The sequence below is a fragment of the Hemiscyllium ocellatum genome, chromosome 37 (genome assembly GCF_020745735.1).
Source record: "Hemiscyllium ocellatum isolate sHemOce1 chromosome 37, sHemOce1.pat.X.cur, whole genome shotgun sequence".
In the NCBI taxonomy this organism is placed as follows: Eukaryota; Metazoa; Chordata; class Chondrichthyes; order Orectolobiformes; family Hemiscylliidae; genus Hemiscyllium; species Hemiscyllium ocellatum.
In genome coordinates, this window is record NC_083437.1 from 33,200,483 (window position 1) to 33,209,379 (window position 8,897).

The window sequence follows — 8,897 nt, forward strand, 5'->3', positions numbered from 1 at the left end:
AAACTTAAAATTGTATAATCTGTGTAAAATTGTGTAACGTCCCTTACTAAGAGTTCCTCCGACAATCTGCTGCCACTGTGGTCATCTCATAACTACTTCCTGATTTATCCCATCTTTTCTACAACTAGCTGGTAGACCCTACAACTAATCTTCACACATCTTTCAGAAAAACAAATGTACTGGGGTCGCTTAGAATACTATTGCACTTGATTCAACTGTATTGGTGTTAGGGGGGCTGGTGAGGTGGCTTACTGATAATGATTTGAATTATTTTACCAGTGTAACCCAAGAGGAGATATGCAGCCAGTGAGTAAAGACAGACCATTGGACAGTAAGAGAATCTAATAGCAGAGTATTATTTAAGGGCAATTGGACCATGAGAAACTATTAAAATATAAGTTCTTTGTTGGATGCAGGATGCTGAACAAAATTAAGAGCATATACTTTAATTATTAGACATGCATTACAATCAAAAGCTCCATTAAAAAAAAGTAACATTTTAAATTACAATTGTGTATAACCTCATCAATCATAAGTGAAACAAGATGATTTTGGCAAGTTTTTTTTGTATTTTTAATCATTTCAGAATTAAAAAAATTAGGCTAGTCTATAAGGACGACAGCTGTGAAACTGATATTACTTGAGGGAGCAACTAAACAGTTTGGTTTCGGAGAACATGCTTTCAGGGCCTGAACTGGCTAAGAAACCTGTTTGAAATTGGAATCAGGATGAGGGCTTCATTGATTTGAACTCATCTGCTATGTAGGAGCAATAGCATACAAGAGATGAAAATAAACACTTTAACATGCACGAGGACGAAATATGTGGGATTAGTTTGAAGAGAAAATGCGTCGTTTATGAACTCCTACGTTGGATAACATTTTTATAATATACAGGCCCCTTGAGTGATCGGACTGTAATACAGTATGTTTTCAAGTCTAGGGATAAAATATCAGTGATTACATTGAAAGCTATCTTTGGGTGCCAATGCATGGGATGTTTCTTCCAAAATCAAGAAACTACTTTACAGAATAGACCAGGCACTTGTAAGCCCTTTAACTTGTTTGATAATTGTTGGAAAAATCCTGCCACATAGTGCCATTATCTCGAATACACACTAAGCAGCAGAGAGGAGATGGAACATCCTTGAAATTAAGGTATGGAAGACACAGATAGGCATGGAAAACTTGGATCACACCTTTCCCAGTCATAGTTGAAGGAGTAGTGAGCTCCAAATGATCCCTGACCCAATTATATATATCACCTTCCTGTACATAATGCTTTAAGACTGAGATGAGGAAGAATTTATTCTCTCAAAAGGGTTTGTGAATCTTTTGGAACTCCCTGCCATAGAGAGCCGTGGGGGAAGAGTCCTTGCGTGTATATTTAATGATGAGATACATAGTTTCGAGCTTAGTGGGGGAGTCAAAGGTTATGGGGAAAGGGTAGGAATGTGGATACGAGGAATATCAGATAAGCCATGATCCTACTGAATGGCAAAGGTTCAAGGGGCCAAATGGCCTATTCCTGTTCCTATTTGTTATCAAACTCAAAATAATCAGACTTATTTATCAAACTCAAAATAATCCAACAATTTATTTTTCCATCACTTAATATGATTTGTTCTATACAAGTGATGTAAGTGCTAAAGGAGTAGTAGTGTAGCGCTTAAATCAATGATATGGTATGTGTACTAAAGGTAGTTTGACTTCACTGTATTATTTACTAAGTAAACGCAGGATACAATGTGATACGTGCTGTAGAAATTCACACTTCAGTGTAATATGGAGTGAAAGCAGGCTGCAGAGTAATAGATCCTGGGAGAAATGTGCACACAATCTGTGTAATATTGTGTAACGTGCAGTATACATCCCTGGAACCAGTATATCCCTTTTGCAATTCTTGAACATTTCAAATCTATACCCATCTTTCCCATAACTTCTTCAATTACAAAGAAAAAAGATTTGCATTTATATAGTGCTTTTCATGACCATGTTGACATTTCAAAACATTTTGTACAGCCAATGAGGTACTTTTTGAAAAGCAGTCACTCTGCAATGGCTGATAACACAGCAACTGATTTGTACTCAGCTAACTCCCACATCCATCCCAGCAATGTGATGCTGGTCAAATAATCTTTTTTTGTGTGTGATGTTGATTGAAGCATAAATATTGACCAGGACATTGGGAGATAGCTCTCCTTTAAAATAATGCTACAAGATATTTCAGAGCCTCAGTTGAACACCTCACCTGAAAGACAGCATTTCCAACAGTGCAATGGTCCTTCAGTACTGTAAAGAAATGTCAGCTTTGATTCTTGCTATCACACTTGAAGTTGGAGCCTTGCAATTCAGAGGTGAGCAATAGCTGACATGCCATTCATGTAATAAAATAGAATGCCTACAGTGTGGAAGCAGGCTATTCAGCCCATGGAGTCCAGTCTGCCCTCCAAAGAGCATCCCGCCCACTTACACTATCTGTGTAACCCTACATTTCCCATGGCTGACCAACCTAGCCTGCACATCCCTGGACACTATGGGCCAATTTAACATGGCCAACACACCTAACCTCCACATCTTTGGACTGTGGGAGGAACCCGGAGCACCCGGAGGAAACCCACACAGGCACGGAGAGAATGTACAAACTCCACACAGACAGTCGTCCGAGGACAGAGTTGAATCCAGCCCCTGTGAGGCAGCAGTGCTAACCACTGAGCCACTGTGCCACCCAGCGTCGCAGCACTGAAATTAAATCCTCGGTGATGGTAATCACACTGTACATTTCTTTTCTAGTTTCTCAACTTCTCTAAGGCCTTTGGCACAGTTGACCACACAATCTTTCTCCAAAGCCTTTTCTCCAATTTCCTGTTTAGCAAGTTTTCTGTGTCTACTCTTGCACAAACATCATAACTAGAACATCTCAAGCATGGTTTATCCTTCAATTCCTGAACCACTAATCCTGACTTTCTTCGGTCCCCTTTCCTTTCACATCAGCAAATTTCTCTTTTTGCAACTGTATGCTGGTGACATCTCTGATGCCATACCATCTCTCCAGAATACCCCAGGGTCTCTGTATTGTCATTCTGCATGACTGATCTTTCAGTCATGAATGAACCATTACTTCACTGGGTGAATGGTGATGAGGTCATTTGAAGTAATTTTTGTTGGCTCCTAACTGTCTAAAAAGCTATGTACCTGAGGCACCATTAGCAACCCTTTGTGGCAACTTGCTTCCAATTGCAGACTTACTCTAGCTATGCCAAAAGATTGTCCCTCTCTATCAAAAGGTCTATTTAATTTAACCTCTAGAACATTGTCCACCCAATCATGTACTTCAACCCATCTGGTGCTGAAGTCCTCACATCTGTGTTTGTTGACTCTAGACTCTTTCTCAATCGTCACCAGATAAGCCTCCGATTTCCTACCCTCCATACATTCAGCTGCCAGTGTCTTATCCTGATCTCAATCCATCTCAACCATCACTCCTTACTTGTTTGAAGAGTTGCCAAAGTTAAACTTTTCTTCCTCTGTTCACATGCCTTCATGGTGGTAATCTGGTTAACACCCTCTCCTACAACTAATTCTTGCTCTACCAACACCCCACAATTGCTGTAAATCACCCATTCCTCTGACCCTAGCCTGTTATATACTAGTCCTCAACACCAGTACCCATGCCTTCAACCATCTAAGCCTCATGATCTAGGTGCAACTCCCTAATCCCTTAACCCTCTTCAAATCACCATCCCTAAAGAAAATCTCTTAAAATCACCTGCTTTGACTTGCTGTCTATGTTTTTCTGATTAGATTTCCATGAAATATCTTTGGATTTTTCTACATTAAAAAAGCAGGATAAATGCAAGTTGTTGTTTTAATCTGAATTTTAATACAGTATTAACTTGTACATTGATATAAACTGTAATATACCCTGTAAACCCAGGCTCGGCCGTTCAATTGTCGTTGTTATTGCTTCTCATTATCATTCCACTCAGGACAACTCCCTCTGGACCCATACAGGCCACTGACGTTTATTAAAACCTCAGATTAATAGCTATGGGAAAAGACATTTTCACAAACATGATAAATATTAATAATAATCAATATTAACTTACATTTGCTAAATTGAGCTACAAACAATACCCAAGGGTGAATTTTCTCTAGAGTTCACAGCCAGCGGAGGTGGTGTTGGTGGGGATGGGGGTGGGGGCTGGTGAAGAGGGTGTTGAAACATTATGAAAGAAAATGTCAATGATATTCCTCTTGTAAGAGAACAATGGGGGAGTTCTTGGCTATTTTGATATATGGAGCACAATCACAACAGGGAGTGTGGAGAAAACATGGTAGGTTTATATTTATGCTTCGGGCACAAGTTTTGTCAGTCCATCCTGGGTTTATTTTTAGCCTTTTTTTTAACAAAATAAAGTACTGCTCGCTCAGCTTACAGCAAGAATTTGTTGAAAAGCTAAACAAAATTGCTGATTTTCTTTCCCCCAGGATTCTCTCTCTTGAAATGCTGTCCTATAGTTTGCTTTGATGCCAGTTACCTTCTAAAAAACCCACCACTGTTTCACAAGGGATTTGACTGGGTTCAACGGGGGAATAATAGCTGTTCCCTTTTTCAATGTTCAAAAGCCCAAACTTCGCTTGAGGAGTCACTGGTTGGCTGGAGCAAGAATCTTTAGACCAATAGCGCTGCCAAGATCTACCGGCTAACTCGGCACACCTGAACTGACCTTGGCAACTTTCCTGTTTCACAATGGCTCAGTTTAACAGCCAAAATTACCATCAGTGACTGAGCCACCAAGACAAAAATGAGACAGAGACAGGCATGTTAATGTAGTTTTGTGTAGTCATGTTGCATAGTTTTAGTAAACGAATAATAATGACTATACCTCTTTCACAAAGATTTTGATTAATTATGAATGGCATTGGATGGTCTGGACAGACAAATTCTAAGCATCACCCTGACTCCAACCTTACTGCGTGAAAACAAAGAGTAACCCAATTAGCATAGAACAGGCAAACCATCATTGCCCACTTGAGGATGTTGTGTTTCATTGGAGAAAAGGATAGATCTTGCCCCTTTCTTCAATAAAAATGAATTCAATCCTGATTTCTTTGCACATTCATGAAAATACTTTCATTATTCTCTGGGCCTCCCTCATTTTATTGATACCCTTTTCAAATTTGGATCATTAAATTTGCACAATCATGGGTTCCATTGATTCATCTTCCAATTTCCCCTCACTCTTGGGGTCATTGGCTCTTACTGAGATACTTCCAAGCAAACCAATCATCCCCTGATATCTCATCCATCTGACTATTTTTCCCTCATGAACCCAAGAGGTCATTCATCCTAAAGGAATTCAACAATGGAAGTTGTAGGTTAATGGAAACTTCGTAAAGTAGGATACTGAAAATAATGGGGTCCTAGTAATTGCTCCTGAAGTCAGCAGAGGATCTTTCAATGCTTCGAGCAGAGAACAGGTATATGATGAAAAGACTCAACCTAACACTTAATCTGTCAATCCTCTGTTCAAATGTAGTAGACCCTGATACACATTTCCCCAACTTCCTGCTTATAGTTCTACTTTTGAGAAAAAAACAGGTTTCCGCAATTATTATATTCTAGGGCTTTGATAACCTTTGTGGATGACTGGAAGACAATTCCAGAATGTTCTGTAGGTAAATTAAGACATTGCGTTTCTAGTTTATGGTTTTACAAGAAATGTATTAAGTGAACTTTTCTCATGTTGCGTTTTATATTCTTGTAAGACTAAGAAGTGCAAAGCATGCCAACACCATATACAGCAGAGTGCAATTCATCACATTCATTAGGTTTGGGCCCTCAGAAACATCTTTGTTACACTATGAGGTAAAATTTCAACCAAATTCTTCCAGGTCCCATCTACAGATGTGCCATCTTCTAATCATCATCCAGTCAAAACTGTAGGTCAAGATTTAAAATATCTATTGTCTTTATGCTTTGTAAAGCCTGCATTATTCTCATATTCCACACACTAATTTTATATTTCAATGGTTACCAAGTATTTAGACCAAGATCCCAATTCCAAAGGATTCCATTATTTACATCGAAGGTCGCAATCCAAACTAATGCTTCAATGGAGTCACCACCTACAATGGAGACCATTAAGGTGATGGAACAGCATTGTATTTTCAAGGCATGGACGGAAAGGGTTCATTTAGATCAACAAGCCAGAAAAGACAGGGCCCACTCAGAGACCTCCTGAAAATATTGACACTTCCTGAGGCTGAACAGCGGTGGATGCAGGATAAATTGTAAATTTTAAATCGGAGATAAATAGATTTTTGTTAAGCAAAGGAGTTAAGGGGTATCGGCCAAAGGCAAGTTTATGAAGTTAGGCCACAAATCAGCCACAATCTCTTTGAATGGTGGAGCAGAGTCGAGGGGCTGAATGGCCTACTCCTATTGCTATATCGTTATGACCCACAATTAATTATTGATACTCCCATGAGTATTCTCTTCAAATATACAGGTTTTGATGGCAGTTCACATGCTAGTAGTGGTACACTCCCTGACCACCATACTAACAATGACACAAGCACGTGGATTCGCTCAGAGGATCCACTGCAGAACACATCAATGGGGACCTTTTTTGCACTTGTTGGCATATCATCGGGGGTCACTATAAATAATGGTACGATCCTGGAGATCCTTCCTTGCTAAAACTAATGATCTCTGAGGAACTTTTAAAAGACTGTTATCCCGGGAGAACAGTACCGTGGATGCAGGAAACATTTCTACCCATGTACAGCAGCAGAAAAAAAATGTTTTAATAAGGCACTAAATGAAGACCAAAACTCAAATTCTCAAGACGCTATCTGCTCAGAGTATGCCTGACTCAAAATGATCGATACTGTAGACTTAAAGATCATTTGTCATTTCTGCAGGGATGGCTTTGAGTCCACAGTTCCGAGTTTGAAAAGCCTTAACTTATGTCTAATGCATATATATCCCATACCTTCAAATACAGTCTAGAATGTTACATGGTCACAGCCTGTTTTATTGCAGTTTACTGATTAGTCAACCTGATCTAAAACTATTAAAAATCTCCCTCCTTCGGGTGTTGTGCAGCTCAGTAAAGGGATTGCAGTGTTTGTGTTACAGGCTGATGCCTTCCCATCTCCTCTCCTTATGTCGCTCCAGGCTAAACTGGTGAAATGACCTGGTGTGCAACTGTAATTTTTATCAGGGCTTGTTTTCTCTTAAAACCTCTTTGTTTCAAGAAATGGGATTTATTTCCCCTGTTCCCCTCTATCCAGTGGTTAATACATATCTGCCATTGACCCTGGGGCTACAAAAGGTATTCTTTTTTTTGTTTCATCTCCAACTCCATCTCCTGCTGTTCCAACAATCGAAACTGATTCTAGCCACAAGCAGCGATTGTTCTCTGCTGCCTACTGTTCTATTGGGTAAATGTGCTGTTTTATATTGAATATAGCCATTAGGGTCAGGAAGATCCCGGATACAAGTCCCTGGTCTACAATGAATTTACTGATCTCAGTCAGAGTAGCATTAAGCACTGTTGCAATTGGCCAGAATCATGTGGAATTTTGGGGCTGGGGGATGAGGTAGTATTGTGGGACGGAGTGGTCTGGCAGAGCAACAGGAAGGCAGAAATAACATGAGCACAGCATCTTTACCAACATTGGGATGTCCCAAAGTGCCTCACAGTCAATTATATACTTTTGAAGTCGAATCAATGTTATCATTTACCAAAATGAGCAATCAATTTGTACACAGGGATTTTCCTCAACAACCAACAAGATAATGACAAGATTATCTGTCTTTTAGTGATATTCGTTAAAGGGTAAATATTAGCCTGGATCCTATAAAGAACTTCACTTTTCTTTCAACAGTGCAATGTGATTGTTCTAAATGCAAAGACTGAACTTTGGTGCAAGGTCTCACACAAAATGCAGCTGGCAAACAGGACATTCCCTCTTACTATACTGCTTCCAACCTGGTCACACTGCTTATCCTATATCAGACAAACAGGAATTTCCTTCATCTGAATGTTAGGAACATTGAAGCTTTCGTTACTTTTCCCAATCTGGCAATCCACCCCTCTTCCTGAAATGGTCAGAAATTGAATCAGAATACATGCCAACTTCAGGTCGTAATTAGTCCAGAGATCAGCACCAATCGCATGGCCATTCCTTCAGTAAAACCACCAACTTCCACCTCCACCCTTGCTTCAGCTTCTCTGTTGCTGAAACCTTCATCCATGTTTTATTTACTTCTAAGTGTGACTGTACCAAGGCATTTTAAACTGGCCAGTCATTTCCCACTCTCTGGAAACCTGAGACCATCCAAATCACTGTTAGCCACTGGCTTAATTCACACCAACATCTGCTCACGCATTACCCTTGTACTTGCTAACCAACACTGACTGCCTGTTAAGAAACACCTTGATTTTAAAATTCTCATTCCTGTTTGCAAATTCATCCATGGTGTCATCCTTCCCTATCTCTCATTTCCTTCAGCCCTGAAATTCTCCAAGAAATAAACATTCCTCTAATTGGGATCCTGCTGTGCAGGCTGGGACCCAGAGATCCTGCTGAATGGGGCAGTACAAAGACTGAACTTGCTCTTCAACCAGCACTAGGACCATGAGCTCAGTCCATACCAGCTTGGCTCGGGGTTGCCCCCTGGGTCAGTGCAATCTGAAGAAATGTCCAGAACTGTTGGAGGAAGGTCAGTAACCCTCCCCACTCCACCAGGGTAACTGCCACCATCTTTACTCCAACACCTCACACACTCTCTCTCTCTCTCAGCTCCTGCTCCCATCGAGGCTCATGTGCAAATCTTTTCACAATTGCCTCCCACATCTTCCCCACTCATTGTCACCCATCCTA